At 43.6% G+C, this 16118-nt stretch overlaps 1 protein-coding gene across 2 annotated transcripts in view; it reads right to left on the bottom strand.

Moving 5' to 3' along the window:
* The window catches only part of CUEDC2 (CUE domain containing 2), a 74434-nt gene extending 58557 nt beyond the window's left edge, over positions 1–15877 (bottom strand). The window contains exons 1-2 of one of the 2 annotated variants that reach the window (XM_077454475.1): positions 15773–15806; positions 8089–8157 (exon numbers count right to left, since the gene is read on the bottom strand). The gene's annotated coding sequence lies outside the window, so the exon portion shown is untranslated. Of the gene's footprint in view, positions 1–8088; positions 8158–15772 lie in introns of both variants that reach the window. The other variant, XM_077454474.1, reaches the window with a different exon arrangement.
* Between the last annotated feature and the right edge of the window lie 241 nt (positions 15878–16118).

Below are 16118 nucleotides of genomic sequence, written 5' to 3'. Positions count from 1 at the left end.
ATCCTAGATTCCCCCAGAGGTTCTCCCCCTGAGTAGATTGCATTCATATTTCTGCCACCCAAATGCATTATTTAAAATTTTTCTACAATAAACCTCATTTGCCATGTAGTTGCCCACCCCATTAATTTGTTCAGATCTTCTTGCAAAGTTTCCACATGCTTAGCTTAGTATTGTCCGCAAATACAGAGATTGAGCTGTTTATCCCATCCTCTAGGTCATTTATGAATAAATTAAATAGGATTGGTCCCAGGGCAGAACCCTGGGGGAGCCCAATTTCCACCCCACATCATAACCCTTGTGATCTTTGTGCACATAGCTTGAAGTGCTTTATTCCTCCCTTGAGGAGCAAAATGGCAGCAGGCCGTAAAAGAGACCCAGTTTGGTAATATTTTATTGAAGTTCCTCTACCTATGGGTAAAGCAGGTATGCATGGAAAATGCAAGCAATGCAACTAATATGTAAGGCTTGGTGGCCTGAATGAAACATCATCATGAGAAGATGTGCTGTGATGAAACACCCAGCTGATCTATTTAGTTTAGGTCCTTTTGTTTGTTTTTTTCAAAGATATTTTGTTTATGCACTTCAGTTGTTAAACATTGATGTTTAAGGCTGCATTCACACCTGAGCATTTTAAGCTTGTAAAATGTTCATCTCAAACTTTCCAAAATGCCCAACAAGCAAAATCCCATTCATTTCAATGGCACCTGTTCACATATGAGCGTTGAAGCAAAACATCTGAAGCTCAAAAAAAAAATACATGAGATTCTTTTTGGTTCAGATTACAAGTGTTTTTGGCCCCATAGACTTCAATAGAAACACCTGACTTGAGCAGAAAAACGCTTGTAAAACGTTCGAAAACACCCACAAAAAACGCTCAAATGGCATCTCACCACCCCTAATTTCCCCTCCCTCTCCTCTCGCTAGTGCTTAAGCACTTCAGCCCCAGACCATTTGGCTGGCCAAAGACCAGAGCACTTTTTGTGATTCGGCACGGCTTTGCTTTTAATCGTATTTCCACTCTGAAGTGGAACTGTAGGGGGATGGGCTACGTGTCACGTGTCCCAATCACAGGGAGCTGTGATCAGTGTCCTGTCACTAGAAAGAATGGGGAAATGCTGGTTTACATCAGCATTTCCCTGTTCTTGCTCTCCATGAGACGATCGCGGGTATCCCCGCGGACATCGAGTCACACTCGCGGAGCTCACACGAAGCTGCGAAAACCCTTGAAATACACTTCAAAAACGCTTTTAAAAAGCTGCAAAAAAAACTAAAAAAAATACAAATAAAAAAAATGAGTCCTTACATTTAAAGAGCACCTGTCATTTCAGATCCATCATGGCAGCGCCCCTTAACGGGCATCCACTCGCCTGCTGCCGCATCACCAGCCATCCCATTAAAGTGAATGGGACTGTCGGTGAATCAACAGCAGGTCAGAGGAGGCACCTCTGCGGGACAGAAATTACATTTGCTCTTTAAAAAATTATTTAAAATCAAGTCGATTAAAACCAAGCCTTTTTACTAGCGATTTAAATCAAATCCACCCTGCCATCAATATAGTCTTATCAGTGCCCATCAATGCAGCCTCATTAGTGCAGCCTACCAGTGCCACCTCAGTGCCCAAATTACACAGAGCAGGAATCTCCCACTGTTACACGGAGCTTGGATTTGAATTGCCCAGGGGCAGCGATCAACAAAGTCTCGTCTCCTATGATACATGTTACACGGATTCAATTTCCTGGCACTGGATCAGTGTGCCATTTATCATAGGAGCTGGTCAGGGAGGCGGGACTTTGTTACAGCGGCCAGCGTTTACAGATCCAAGGTCAGTGTGTGATCCCACATACACTCTTAGGCACGGAGAGGAGAACAGAGGGGAGGGCTCTGACAGGGGCCAATGATGTAATTGATGCAATTGCGATTCAGCCAATCTCTGCATCGATGCAGAATCATTTAAGACTGAATTGCGATGCATCGATTACATGATTATTTTCAACACCCCTAATACTTACCTTAGCCCAGATATCTTAAAGCAGGTTGTGGGTGGTCCATAATGATTCAGGGTGTGGCAGTGAAGTGATGACGTGAGTACAGGCTACCACTGTAACGCTTCCTCAGGTAGCAGGTCGAAGACACTCTGGAAGTGGGAGAAATAATTGCCTATGGGGAACAGCATCAGGTAAGAGATGAGTATTGCAGTCAGAATTTTTTTGTTGTAAATCCCTGCTGGGGGTCTATTTTACCTTGGCCTTATTTCCAGAATAGGTTATACATAATTGAGATTCACTTGTGAAATTAATGAACTGTGCCAAAGCAGATGCGCACAAAATCAGTGGTACAATAGCCGGTAGCTGAAAGTACTGGAAGCTGTAGAACTTGTTCACTGCAGAACATATGAGGCAAGACTCTAATACTGTACTTCACATGCATTGCATTTTTTAAGGCATCCTATTCAAATAATCTGAAAAGCGTAGAATAAGCCACCGCAATTATGTAAGACTTTTTTCCACTGCATTGCAATGCAGCATGTTGGTGGAAGAGGTCTCCACAAAAACAAAATAATTCAGTCGTTCATGCATCTTGAATGTACTGTAACGCAAATCAATATGAAAAAGAGGTTTGTAAATCTGATAAAAATTGGCCACATCACTGGTAGATTGAGGTAAAAAAGAACTCCCCTAGTAATTGGGACTTTTAGGACTCTGAGGAATGCACAAACATGAAAACATGGTATGAACATAGAGTATTTATTATTATCAAAAGTAATTGAAAAGGTATAAAATCTTACATGTACACAATTGCATATAAAAATTGAGTGGTCGGAAGCCACAGGGCAAAAATGAACCCACTCAATGGTGGTACTGGAGATTGATACAGAAACGCAAACACCAACATATTTCGGAGTCCTTTGATCTCCTTCTTCAGGCTGGGTTCACACCTATGCGAATTTCTCCGTATCCAATTCGCATAGCAGGAGAATATTACCGGCTCTCTATGGAGTCGGTTAACATGTCTCTAGGGCGGCTGCAGAGCACACCGCACATAAACGCTGTGCGTCTTTGCCGCCGTTTCAGGGTTGAACTCAGGTAAAGATTCTGCCGATTCATCCCTGAAATGGAGAACAGGGACAGACAGCATTGCTGTGCGATCCACGGCCTGTTTAGGTGTGAACCGAGCCTTAGGGAAGGTTTTAACAATCTTGACAAAAACAGTAGTGCCTGGGCATAGATGTGAAGAGTATGACTAATCAATGGTAAAAAATATTTATAATGAATCCAGTCAAAAGGATCACATCATCCTAGAGGAGATTACCTCATAGGAGACGGGAAAAACCTCAGCTCAAAACGTAGCCATTGGTGCCTCTAGAGATCCCTCAATCAGCAAGTATCCCAGACCAGAATGGCTGAAAGGGTACTCTCAGTGGGGAAAACAGTATATAGTGTCCAAGAGGGGAATATTTGAACGCCAGTAGTTCACTAGATAGCACTGCTAGAAAGGATTCTCACTGCATGGTGCAACTTGCACACATAAGACCAGACCTCCAGTCTGGTCTGGGATACTTGCTGATTGAGGGATCTTTAAAAGGCACCAAAGATTACTTTTTGAGCTGAGGTTTTTCCCCCATCTCCTATGAGGTAACCTCCTCTAGGATAAGGTGATCCCTGTGCACCCCACATGGGTCGCCCTCAAGCCAAGAGGATTTCTTATTTTTCTGCACATTTTTACCTTGACTGGATTCATTATATTGTTTTTACCATTGGTTGGTGGTTATACTCTTCACATCTTTGCCCAGGCACTACTGTATTTGTCAAGATTGTTAAAACCTACCCTTTTGAGGAGGAGCTCAAAACATGTTGGCATTTGGTTTTCTGTATCAATCTGCAGTACCACCGTTGAGTGGTTTCATTTTTTCCCTGTGGCTTCCGACCACTCATTCTTTACATGTAAATTGTGTACATGTAATATTTTATACCTTTCAATTCGTTTTGATAAAAATAAATACTCTATGTTCATACCATATTTTCATGTTTGTGCATTCCTCAGAGCCCTAAAAGTCCTAATTGCTAGTTCTTTTTTTCTCTGTAACACACACTGAAGTACAAGAGACTTCTAAATTAATGTTAAACATCATATGATCTTAGTTTTTTTTTTCCCATACAGGAGAGCAGTACTCATGGCAGCTGCAGGTGGCCTTCGCAAATAAGCCTTGTGTGAAAAGAAAGCCTGTATGAAAAGAATGGTTTTCCTGGACAAAGGACTGTGGCTACACAGTGGATCTAGGCTGAAGGTAAGTATTTATCCTGTAGGTCTACAGTTGGGGCAGGGGGCAAGTAATTAAAGTGCTTGTTTATGCAGGTTTTTTTAAGGTAAAAAAACCTACGGCATGCAGCTTCCCCCGCAGCAACACCATTCAAATACATACCCAAGCCCGATCCAGCGATGTGCATGAGAGTCGAGGCTCTCTCGCTCCAGATTGGTTAAGATACAGCAGCAGGAGCCATTGGCTTCCACTGCTGTCAACAAGAGCCAGTGGGGAGGGAGCAGGGGCTGGGCCAAGTCCTGCTCTGTGTGTCTTACGGACACTCAGAATGGGGTCCGAGAGCGAGTAAACACGAGTGCCCCTATACCAGTGATGGCGAACCTTGGCACCCCAGATGTTTTGGAACTACATTTCCCATGATGCTCATGCACTCTGCAGTGTAGTGGAGCATCATGGGAAATGTAGTTCCAAAACATCTGGGGTGCCAAGGTTCGCCATCACTGCCCTATACCAACTGGCTTGCTATAGGGGCACTCAAAGGGGGGGGTGGAGCCAGGAGCACCAGCAGGGGACCAGAGCAGAGGAGGATTGGGGCTTCTCCATGCAAAACCACTGCACAGAGCAGGCAAGTATGACATGCTATTTAAACAAAACAAAAAAAAAAAAACACAAGCCTTTACTTTTATTTTGCTCTAACAATACCTGTCTGATCCTATTTATGCTTGAACGCTGTTCAACTGCTTCTGTTTTTTTCAGAAGAGACCCCAGCACTGATGCTTGGTGAGTGGGCTAGCGCTGCTGTCTCCTGTGAGTCCTGGGCAGACCTTTAACATTTCATTATATGAGTACTTTACCTGCTTGTCTAGTGAATAATGTAGAAATAAATGATGGGGCAATGCAGTAACTTGGTAATTAGCACTTCCGCCCTGCAGCGCTGGGATGCCGGCCAGGACATGGTCTACATGGGTTTCCTCCAGATACAGCAGTTCTCACAGTTCAAAGACACGCTTGTAGGTTTATTGGTTCCTGTCTAAACCAGCCATGGTATGTGTAAGTACAGTGCCTTGAAAAAGTATTCATACCCCTTGCAATTTTCCACATTTTGTCAGCTTACAACCAACAATATCACTTTATTTTATTGGGATTTTACATTGACATTACATTTAACATTTTGCTGCAATTACAGATGCAAATATTTTTGGGGATGTCTTTACCAGCTTTGCACATCTAGTTTTGTTTGCCCATTCTTCTCTGGAAAATATCTCAAGCTCTGAGAGAGATTGGATAGAGAGCATCTGTGAACAGCAATTTTCAAGTCTTGCCACAGATTCTCAGTTGGATTTAGGTCTGGACTTTGATTGCATCATTCTAAGCCCCTGTACACACGGTCGGAGATTTCGACAACCAAATCCGTTGGATCTTGTCTGAAACTGTTGCATACACACGGTCGGACAAAGTTGTCGAAAAATCCGATCTTTCAGAACGTGATGACGTAATTTCGTTACGATGGTACTACATTCAGGCTAGTAGCCAATAGCTTTGATGTAGGAATTTGATCTGAGCATGCGTGGCACTTGGTCCGATCAAAATTCTCTACACATGATCGGAGTATGTCCGATCGGACCAGTTTGTCAGGAAATATTTCCAACAAGTTGGAAAATTGGGTCCGACGGATATTCAGACGGAATCAGCCCGATGCATACCACACACAGTCGGATTATCCGACAACACGGTCCGATAGGACACATTCCGACGGATTCTCTGACCGTGTGTACAAGGGCTAACACATGAATATGCTTTGATCTAAACCATTCCATTGTAGCTCTAGCTGTATATTTAGGGACGTTGCCCTGCTGGAAGGTGAACCTCCACTCCAGTCTCAAGTCTTCTGCAGAGTCTAACAGGTTGTCTAAGTTTGCCCTGTATTTGGCTCCATCCATCTTCCCATTAACTCTGACCAGCTTCCCCATCCCTGCTGAAGAAAAGCATCCCTACATCATGATGCTGCCACCACCATGTTTCACATGGGGTTGGTGTGTTCAGGGTGATGTGCAGTGTTAGTTCATCCCCCCCACCAAATGTTTTGCTTTTAGGCCAAAGTTAAATTTTGGTCTCATGTGACCAGAGGACCTTTTTCCAAGTTTGCTGTGTCCCGCACATGGCTTCTCGCAAACTGCAAGCAGAATGACGTATGGCTTTCTTTGAACAATGGCTCTCTCTTCCATAAAAGGCCAGATGGAGAGCACGAATAATAGTTGTCCTGTAGACAGATTCTCCCACCTGAGCTGTGGAGAACTGCAGCTCCTCCAGAGTTACCATGGGCCTCTTGGCTGCTCCTCTGATGAATGCTCTTTTTACCCGACCTGTCAGTTTAGGTGGATGGCCATGTCTTAATAGGTTTACAGTTGTGCCATACTCTTTCCATTTTTGGATGATTGATTGAACAGTGCTCATTGAGATATACAAAGCTTGGCATATTTTTTTTACAACCGAACCCTGCTTTAAACATCGCCACAATTTTAACTCTGACCTGTCTGGTGTGTTCCTTGGCCTTCATGATGCTGTTTGTTCACCAAGGTTCTCTAACAAACCTATGAGGGCTTTACAGAACAGCTGTATTTATACTGAGATTAAATTACACACAGGTAGACTATTTTCTAATTAGATGACTTCTGAAGGCAATTGGTTCCACTAGATTTTAGCTATGGGTATCAGAGTAAAGGGGGCTGAATACAAATGCACACCACACTTTTCAGATATTTGTAAAAAATGTTGGAAACCATTTATCATTTTCCTTCCACTTCACAATTATGTGCCATTTTGTGCTGGTCTAATGCATAAAATCCCAATAAAATAAGTGTGTTTTTGGTTGTTACGTGACAAGATGAGGAAAATTTCAAGGAATTTGAATACTTTTTTATAGCACTGCATGGTCCTTGATGAAAACGTACAAAATTTCAAGTGCTGCATTAATTATATAAATACTTCTCTCTGTATAAAGAAATGCTGTACGATTGTGCAGCAGATCCATTCCGTTTATCTCTCATTATCTGCCATCTCCTACCCTATCAGAAGCCCGATTTGTGGGGCTCAAGCAGAGCGGTTACTTGTGACCTTCCGCAGTGGGAGCGCTAGCAGTCAGAACAGGAAAGTTCCCTGCAGGGCACTAAAAATGGATCTGGTTATTCTGATATACAGTCATGTGGCATGTGTCTCAACAGGAAACTGAGGTGATCACTGACACAACCCCCTTCTTTACATAACAATTAGCTAGTCATTGCTAGTGTGTAGAGATGAGCTCAGGTGTGCTTGGATCATAGTCTGAACCCACCTGAGCGTGCATGCCAGAAAGCTGTCACCTGTACTCGACCAATCGTAAGTAGTCATGGCATTCCCCACCCGCAGCTGAATGTATACACACCTTACAGCCGATTGGCCCAGTACAGGCGACAGCTTTCTGGCGGGCTCAGACTAGGATCCATACACACACGAGTTTATCCCTACTAGTGTGGAGATCAGGCACAGTACACTTTCTTAATGCCCGTCTGCTGTGAGTGAGCCTGGGGGAGTTTTCTCTCCGACATGCCTTCTCTCTGCTTGCATTGTGATCCTGCTCGTCCTGGCAAGTGCCTGGTGTCCAATACCAATTAGCCCTAATTTTGTCATTCAGAGCAGCACAGTCAGGCAGTAGTGTGTGAAGGAAAGCATAGGTTGACCATGATAGCTCTGGAAGCACTGCACCCTTCAAAATGGGACACTTTGTTCTCTGGGGTACAAGATCAATTAAATAATATACTATTACTATATACTAGAAGAACATATACGCTTACCTATTTCAGCCTGGTTACAGTAAGAAGTACAGTAAAAAGTCTCCACACCCCTGTTAAAATGTCAGGTTTCTGGGATGTAAAAAAAAGACAATGAAAAATAATTCCAGAACCTTTTTCCACCTTTAATGTGACCTATATATAAACTGTACAACTCAGTTGAACAACAAACTGAAATCTTTTAGGTGGAGGGAAATAAAAAATAAAATATTGTTGCATAAGTGTGCACACCCTTAAACTAATACTTTGTTGAAGCACTTTTTGATTTTATTATTGCACTTAGCCTTTTTGGGTATGAGTCTATCAGCATGTAACATCTTGACTTGGCAATAATTTGCCCACTTTTCTTTGCAAAAACATTCCAAACCTGTCAGATTGCGAGGGCATCTCCTGTGCACAGCCCTCTTCAGATCACCGCAGATTTCCAATCAGATTCAGGTCAGGGCTCTGGCTGGGCCATTCCAAAACTTTAATCTTCTTCTGGTGAAGCCATTCCTTTGTTGATTTGGATGTATGCTTTGAGTCGTTTCTGAAAGATGAGGTTTCTCTTCATGTTCAGTTTTCTAGCAGAAGCCTGAAGGTTTTGTTATTGACTGTTGTGTGGAACTGTTCATAATTCCCTTTACCTTGACTAAGGTCCTGTTCAGCTGAAGAACAGCAGCCCAAAAGCATGATACTGCCACCACCATGCTTCACTGTGTGTATGGTGTTCTTTTGATGATGTTGCAAACATATCTTTTGGAATTATAGCCAAAAAGTTCAACTTTGGTTTCATCAGACAAGAACGCATTTTCCAAATGCTTTTGGGAGACTTCAAATATGTGTGTGTCTAGGGCTTGGATGTTTTTCTTCCTAAGAAAAGGCTTCCGTCTTGCCACTCTACCCCATAGTCCAGACATATGAAGAATACAGGAGATTGTCACATGTACCACACAGCCAGTACTTGCCAGATATTCCTGCAGCTCCTTTAATGTTGCTGTAGGCCTCTTGGCAGCCTCCAGGACCAGTTTTCTTCTCGTCTTTTCATCAATCCTGGAGGGACGTCCAGTTCTTGGTAATGTCACTATTGTGTCATATTTTCTCCACTTGATGACTGTCTTCACTGTGTTCGATGGTATATCTAATGCCTTGGAAATTCTTTTGTACCCTTCTCCTGACTGATACCTTTTAACAATGAGATCCCTCTGATGCTTTGGAAGCTCTCTGCAGACAATGGCTTTTGCTGTAGGATGTGACTGAGAAAATGTCAGGAAAGACCTACTAAAACAGCTGAACATTATTTGGGGTTAATCAGAGGCACTTTAAAGGATGGCAGGTGTGTACCGACTTATTTAGCATGGGCTTAAATGTGATTGCTTAAAAGGGAAGTCCAGCCTAAGCTTATACGTTTGGCACTCCTGTGTGTTTTCAGCAGAGTGGTCTAAAGTCCGCTCTCCGCTGGCGTCGCTGCCACCAGTCGAGGCAGCGTGTCATCCTAACTCCCCGAGTCTGGATCCGCCACCTGCCTTGACTGATGGACCCGCCCCTCCACAGCTTAGCGTTCCAATGAGCATGGAGAAGCAGAAAAGAGACGCTGACTGACAGTCAGCAGCTCTCCTCTTGGGGAGCTGTGAGAACAAAGCCATCAGCGATGTTCGGTGGCTCGGTTCTCAGTGCAGAGATGGCTAGAGACAGATGCAGCATCACCTAGGCAAGTATGAATCTAAAATAAAAATAAAATAAAAAACATACTTCTCTTTTAATTCTGAACACAGCTACATCCCCAGTTATTAGATGGTGTGCAAACTTATGCAACCACATTATTTTAGTTTTTTTTTTGATTGAGTTGAAGTTTATAGGTCACATTAAAGGTGGAAAAATTTCTGAAATGATCTTTGTCTCATTTTTTTACATTACAGAAACCTGACATTTTAACAGGGGTGTGCATACTTGTTATATCCACTGTATATGATCCCCTGTGTCAGCTAGCAGCAGCTGCAGGAATGGAAAGAGCTCCCGACAATGGCTGTGAAAGCAGGGATTGATAACCTTACCCATAGGCTCTCATTGTGCAGCCATTGTCACCGCTCCCTCCTCTCCCCTGCAGCCACCAATAACTGACACAAGGGACCTGGATCAGGTGACTGGGTTGAATAGTTAACCACTTCAGCTCCGGACCAATAAACACCTTAAGGACCAGAGGTCTTTTTGCAATTTCGCACTGCGCTGCTTTAACTGGTAATTGCGCGGTCATGCAATATTGCACCCAAACGAAATTTGCGTCCTTTTCTTCCCACAAATAGAGCTTTCTTTTGATGGTATTTGATTGCCTCTGCGATTTTTTTTTTTTGCGATATAAATGGAAAAAGAGCGAAAATTTTGAAAAAAAAAGATATTTTCTTCTTTTTGTTATAAGAAAAATCGAATAAACTAAATTTTAGTCATACATTGAGGGCAAAATTTATTCAGCCACATGTCTTTAGTAAAAAAAATGTCAATAAGCGTATATTTTTTGGTTTGCGCAAAAGTTATAGCGTCTACAAACTAGAGTACATTTTCTGGAATTTACACAGCTTTTAATTTATGACTGCCGATCTCATTTCTTGAGGTGCTAAAATGGCAGGGCAGTACAAATCCCCCCCAAATGACCCCATTTTGGAAAGTAGACACCCCAAGGAAATTGCTGATGGGTATGTTGAGCCCATTGAATATTTATTTTTTTTGTCCTAAGGGATTGAATAATGACAAAAAAAAAAAAAAAAAATTTTTTTTACAAAAAGTTGTCACTAAATGATATATTGCTCACACATGCCATGGTTATATGTGAAATGACACCCCAAAATACATTCTGCTGCTTCTCCCGAGTACGGGGATACCACATGTGTGGGACTTTTTGGGAGTCTAGTCGCGCACGGCACCCCGAAAACCAATCACCACCTTCAGGATTTCTAAGGGTGCAAATTTTTGATTTAACTCCTCACTACCTATCACAGTTTCGAAGGCCATAAAATGCCAAAATAGCACAAAACCCCCCCAAATGACCCCATTTTGGAAAGTAGACACCCCAAGCTATTTACTGAGAGGCATGTTGAGTCCATGGAATATTTTATATTTTGCCAAAAGTTGCGGGAATATTACAAACTTTTTTTTTTTGCACAAAGTTGTCACTAAATGATATATTGCTCACACATGCTATGGGCAGAAGTCAAATTACACCCCAAAATAAATTCTGCTGCTTCTCCCGAGTACGGGGATACCACATGTGGGGGACTTTTTGGGAGCCTAGTTAACTAGCTACCTAGCGACACTAGCGACACTGATGCAGCGTTCAGAAAAATTATCGCTTAGTGACACTGGCAAAAGGGGGTGAAAGGGTTAACTAGCGGAAATCAGGGGGTTAAAACCATTATTGGGTAGTATATCGGGGTACCTAGCGCTATAAAAACCTGGCGGTGAACCTAAAAAAATAACTAGCTACCTAGCGACTGTAGCGACACTAATGCAGCGATCAGAAAAACGATCGCTTAGTGACACTGGCAAAAGGGGGTGAAAGGGTTAACTAGCGGCAATCAGGGGGTTAAAAACATTATTGGGTAGTATATCGGGGTACCTAGCGATATAAAAACCTGGCGGTGAACCTAAAAAAATAACTAGCTACCTAGCGACACATGCAGCGATCAGAAAAATGATCGCTTAGTGACACTGGCAAAAGGGGGTGAAAGGGTTAACTAGCGGCAATCAGGGGGTTAAAAACATTATTGGGTAGTATATCGGGGTACCTAGCGCTATAAAAACCTGGCGGTGAACCTAAAAAAATAACTAGCTACCTAGCGACTGTAGCGACACTAATGCAGCGATCAGAAAAACGATCGCTTAGTGACACTGGCAAAAGGGGGTGAAAGGGTTAACTAGCGGCAATCAGGGGGTTAAAAACATTATTGGGTAGTATATCGGGGTACCTAGCGATATAAAAACCTGGCGGTGAACCTAAAAAAATAACTAGCTACCTAGCGACACATGCAGCGATCAGAAAAATGATCGCTTAGTGACACTGGCAAAAGGGGGTGAAAGGGTTAACTCTAGGGGCAATCAGGGGGTTAAATCTTTATTGGGGGGTGATAGGGGGCTACCCTGGACCTAACACTAACTGTCCTGACAGTTTTTACTGTCACAACTGACACTGAATGCATTGATCAGTAAAGAAATGATCAATGCAATCAGTGACACTGTGACTGGGGGGGGAGGGGGGGCGGGGGGGGGATCGGGGGGCGATCGGGGGGGGGATCGGGGGGGTTTGTGTGCCTGTGTGTACCTACATGTCAGTGTAGTGTTCGTGCAGACTTACTTTTACTCTTCTCCTCGTAGTCCGGTCAAAAAGACCGCCCCGAGGAGAATGACATCACTTCCTCCTTCCTGTGTAAACAATACACAGGGGAGGAAGCTTCTCATTGGCCAGGAGCGATCCAGAGGGGGTGGCCGAAAACGAACGGCCATCCCCTCATCACGGAGCGCTCCTGGACCGAATCGGACCGCCGTAACCAGCGGGAGGGGGTCCGATGGGACCCCCCACCCGCTGGAAGGCAATCACGTAGATGTACGTGATTGTGCCTGCCTGTGCCATTGTGCTGACGTACAATGGCAATACGGCGGTCCTCAAGTGGTTAAGTATACACATCTTTCTGTTAGGCCTTAGCTGGAATTCTACTTTAACCACTTCAGCCCAGGAAGGATTTGCCCGGTTCCTGACTAGGCCATTTTTTGCGATACAGCACTGAGTCGCTTTAACCGACAATTGCGTGGTCGTGTGATGTTGTACCCATACAAAATTTATGTCCTTTTTTTCCCCACAAATAGAGATTTATTTTGGTGGTATTTGAGCACCTCTGCCTTTTTTTTTTTGCGTTATAAAAAAAAAAAAAAAAAAATGAATAATAGACAATTTTGAAAAAATAAAATAAAAAAAACCCACAATATTTTGTACTTTTTGCTATAATATCCAAAAAAAAGGTCATCAGTTTAGGCAGATATATATTCTACATATTTTTGGTAAAAAAAAAAATAAAATAGCAATAAGCACATATTGATTGTTTTGCGCAAACGTTATAGTATCTACAAAATAGGGGATAGATTTATGGCATTTTTACTAGTAATGGCGGTGATCTGCGATTTTTATCAGGATTGGTGCAGAAAGAGTGGACACTTGACACATTTTTGGGACCATTGACATTTATACAGTGATCAGTATCTGTATAAATGTCACTGGCAGGGAAGGGGTTAACACTAGGGGCGCTCAAGGGGTTGACTGTGCTCTCTAGGTGTGTTCTAACTGGGGGGGAGGGATTGACTAGGGGAGGAAACTGATTGGTGTTCCTATAGACTAAGAACACATGATCTGTCTCTATTCCCCTGACAGGACGTGGATCTGTGTGTGTTCCAGTTCTGTCACGAGTGATCGCGAGTGCCCGGCGACAGGCCCGGGCATTGGCTCCGGGGACATACAGCGCGCGTCTGCTCGATCATCTTAAAGGAGCGACGTATACCTACGCCGATTTGCGCAGCTGTGCCAACCTGCTGCAGTATAACTGCGGCGGCTATTGGTTAAAGTGATTGTAAAGTCTTTTTTTTCCTATAAAAATAACAAACATGTTATACTTACCGTACCTGCTGTTGTAGTAGATTTGCACAGAGCAGCCCGGATCCTCCTCTTCTTGGGTCCCTCTTCTGTGTTCCTAGCCCCTCCCTCCTGTTCAGTGCTCCCACAGCAAGAAGCTTGCTATGTGGGCAACCGAGTCACAGCTCCGTGTGTCCATTCAGACACAGGAGCCCCAACCTGGCCCCCTCTCCACCGATTGGCTAGCTGACTTTGACAGCAGCGGCAGCCAATGGTGCTGCTGCTGTGTCTCAGCCAATCAGCAGGCAGAATGGCTGAGACAGTCGTGGACATCGCTGGACAGAGGGACCTTAGGTAAGTGTTAGGGGGCTGCTGCACATAGAAGACTTTTCATCTCAATGCATAGAATGCATTAAGATAAAAAAAAAAACTTCAGCCTTTACAACTATTTTACCACCTTCCAACCCGTGCTATGGCTAAAATATGGCTACAGCGCAGCTCTCCAGTTCTGGGAGGGCGGTCTTACTAGAACCGCGCCTCCCGTGTGTCCCTTGGGATGTGCTCTGTGAGCACTATGTCTTTTGGACACAGCTGATCACAGATCACGGTAAAGGGCCAATCACAGTGGCCCTTTACCATGTGATCAGCTGTGTCCAATCACTGCTGGTCACATGTAAACAGATTTGCTGGTTATCTGCAGTCCTTTCCTCACATGCGGTCTCTGTGTGCCGATAACTGGCAAATCTAACAGGGCACAGGGAGTACATTCTCATCATTATTGAAAAAAAAAAAAAAAAGACTTATTAGCAAAATTTTATAATAGAAACTAAAAGAAAAACTTTTACCCCCCCTATATCTATTGCAGAGTTTGACTATTCTTTCATATAACAAGTTGAGAGACTTATCTGCTCACTCAGCTGTCAAAAGAAAACATCCCGGCAGTCTGCCAAGTTTTTAAAATGAAACATTGTAACCAACTCTTCCTTCTTAGAGCAAAGGGAAACTTCTGTGTGTAAAGAAAACAATCCAGGCAGTCTACCAAGTTTTTAACAACGTGTAAATGCAGGAAGTTTAACCACTTAAAGTCTAAATCTCTTTCTGACACTTGTTTCTTAAGTTAAAATCAATATTTTTTGCTAGAAAATTACTTGGAACCCCCAAACATATATAGTTTATCAGAGACACTAAGGCTACTTTCACGCTGTGGCGTTGGCGGTAAAGCGGCGTTATATTTAGCGGCACTATTTGGCCACTAGCGGGGCAGTTTTATCCTCCGCTCGCAGCCGAAAAAGGGTTAAAACCAGCGCTGCCCCATTGTTTTCTATGGGAAGGGGCATTTTAGGAGCAGTAAATACAATGCTCCAAAGATACAGCTTGCAGGACTTTGACTGCCCTGCAAGTGCACTGCTCCAGTGGGAAAGCTCTCGGGCTTTCACACTGGAGACACAGCAGCGGCTGTTTCAGGGTGCTTTGCAGGTGCTTTTTTTTAGCGCTGTAGTGCACCCCAGTGTGAAAAGGGGCCTAAGGAATAAAATGTCAATTGCTGCAATATTTTATGTCACACCGTATTTGCCCAGCGGTCTTTCAAACAATTTCTGGGGAAAAAAAAAAATGCACTTCCATGAATAAAAAAAGAAATAAAACAGTAAAGATCGTCCAATTTTTGTTTTAATGCGAAAGATGACATTAAGCCACGAGAGTCGTCATCCATCTTCTAATCAAAAACATTGTGATTCTTATTTTAGCCAGAATCGTGCAGCACTAGGGGAGAGCAGGGAAGGTTCTGTATTGTGCCCGATGAAGGTCTCCCCCTGAGTATCACTGAGTGGAAGCCATGTTTGGGGCTCCACAGACACACTGACAGCTCTAGTCTGGAGCAACCACAAAGCCTGCAGCAATGTTGGCATAGAGTACCCTCCTCCCTGTGCATACATTGTGAGGGCATCATTCAATAATAGGAGGCTCAGCTTGTTCATAACAACTACGCCCAGATAATAACCATGGCACCGTGCAGTAATGGCCGCACTGAGAACACTGCACCAGGGAGACCGCCATGACACAAACACCCAACACAGACCTGACACCGTTCAAACCTACCGCCCGTATCCTGTACATACAGCCAGACCTGCAGCGCGCCTCCGTTCACAGACGTCACTTCCTCCCTACCTGCACACATGGGGACTCACGAGCCTGTGGCCGCCATGTTGCTTGTGGGCAGCCCAATGTTACCAATCGGTAAAGCCGAAAAACACGAATCATTTTTTTTATATATAACTATTTTCTGAATACACATAGGGCGCACTAATGATTGACCTACATGCGGCAATTTTTTTATCAACAGGTATAAGAGTAAGCTGCTGGTAAGCTAGTAGCCAATCAGAGGAGAGGGGCGGGGCGGGGCGTGTTGTGTTTGATGTTTGATGTTTGGGTTCATTTTACTTTC

The sequence above is a fragment of the Lithobates pipiens genome, unplaced genomic scaffold (genome assembly GCF_037356315.1).
Source record: "Lithobates pipiens isolate NorthernLeopardFrog02 unplaced genomic scaffold, aLitPip1_a1.2 Scaffold_25, whole genome shotgun sequence".
Lineage (NCBI taxonomy): Eukaryota > Metazoa > Chordata > Amphibia > Anura > Ranidae > Lithobates > Lithobates pipiens.
The sequence above is the reverse complement of the archived record's forward strand: the minus strand, read 5'-3'. Positions and strand labels throughout refer to the sequence as shown.